The following is a 1594-nucleotide window of genomic DNA, read 5'->3' on the forward strand; positions in this document are numbered from 1 at the left end:
GCCCCCGGCTGTCAGTCTGCCCCTCTGCATCTCGGGGGGCTGTGAGAGCCCCTGGCTGTCAGTCTGCCCCTCTGCATCTCGGGGGGCTGTGAGAGCCCCTGGCTGTCAGTCTGCCCCTCTGCATCTCGGGGGGCTGTGAGAGCCCCTGGCTGTCAGTCTGCCCCTCTGCATCTCGGGGGGCTGTGAGAGCCCCTGGCTGTCAGTCTGCCCCTCTGCATCTCGGGGGGCTGTGAGAGCCCCTGGCTGTCAGTCTGCCCCTCTGCATCTCGGGGGGCTGTGAGAGCCCCTGGCTGTCAGTCTGCCCCTCTGCATCTCGGGGGGCTGTGAGAGCCCCTGGCTGTCAGTCTGCCCCTCTGCATCTCGGGGGGCTGTGAGAGCCCCTGGCTGTCAGTCTGCCCCTCTGCATCTCGGGGGGCTGTGAGAGCCCCTGGGAGCAGCAGCCTCTCCCGGCCCTGCCCCTCTGCCCGCCTGGCTCCACACAAGCCCCTGAGCCCCTCTGCTCCCATGCCAGCCCTGCAGCCACCCTGCCTGCAGCTGCCTGCGAGCAGGAGTCAAAGCTGCCCTGGATAAAAGGAGTTCTCCTAATAGTTCTGAGCATTTATACACCTATAAATACTTTAGAAGATTTCTGGTGGAGGTTGACAAGGGGAAAGAGGAATGTATCCCACAGACGGACCAGAGGAGTACCTGTGTCCTGCTGTGCTGGGAGGCTCAGGGGCTCAGCCCCAGCGAAGCAGCGTCTCCCCAGGGCTGTTCTGGGTGGCACGAGCTGAGGAGCCGGTCAGTGGAGCACAGAGCCCTGCCAGCCACCCTGGCCGAGGGGTTTGGGAACCCCTGGATTCCCAGCATGGCCTGCTCCAGAGGCAGCACAGTCTGGCAGGTTAGGTTAGTCCCTAACCCAAACCCTGACCCTAACCCTAACCCTAACCTTAACCCAAACCCTAACCCTAACCCTAACCCTAACCCTAACCCTAACCCAAACCCTACCCCTAACCCAAACCCAAACCCAAACCCAAACCCAAACCCAAACCCTACCCCTGACCCTGGCCTGCGCCCGGGCCAGAACAAGCTGCGTTCTGCCCTGCCGCTATTTACTCACAGCTCCAGATGTTGACACAACAAAGAGCTACAGACAGACGGACAGAAGGGCAGCAGTGTTGATGTGCAGACACTGTGGGCTCTATTCAGGAAAGCGCCTCTGACTTCCCCATGCAGCCCTGTGATTCCTTTGGAGATCATCTGGGCCGGTGAAGCTCGCTTTCCTCTCATGGGACACAACTGGTGTGAGAGAGAAAGCAGCTCTGCTGTTTGTCCTGTGCTGAAGGGAACCCTTATCTACCCCCAGAAAAAGCAATTGTTTCAGATGGAGGGGCTGAAAGCTCGGGATGCACTGGCAGTGTGCAGGCCCTGCTCGCCCCTCTGAGGGGCCACACAGGGAAAATCCTGGCCCTGCACTCCTTAGGGAGCCAAAATTAAAGGGAGGACTTGTTCCACAGGGAAAAAAACCCCACACTTAAATGCTTTTTGGGACACAGCACTTGCATTTCAAAGCCTCACGACTACACACAAAAGCCTTCAAAACACCAGAGTGGGC

The sequence above is a fragment of the Cyanistes caeruleus genome, chromosome 2 (genome assembly GCF_971803275.1).
Source record: "Cyanistes caeruleus chromosome 2, bCyaCae1.hap1.1, whole genome shotgun sequence".
NCBI lineage: Eukaryota > Metazoa > Chordata > Aves > Passeriformes > Paridae > Cyanistes > Cyanistes caeruleus.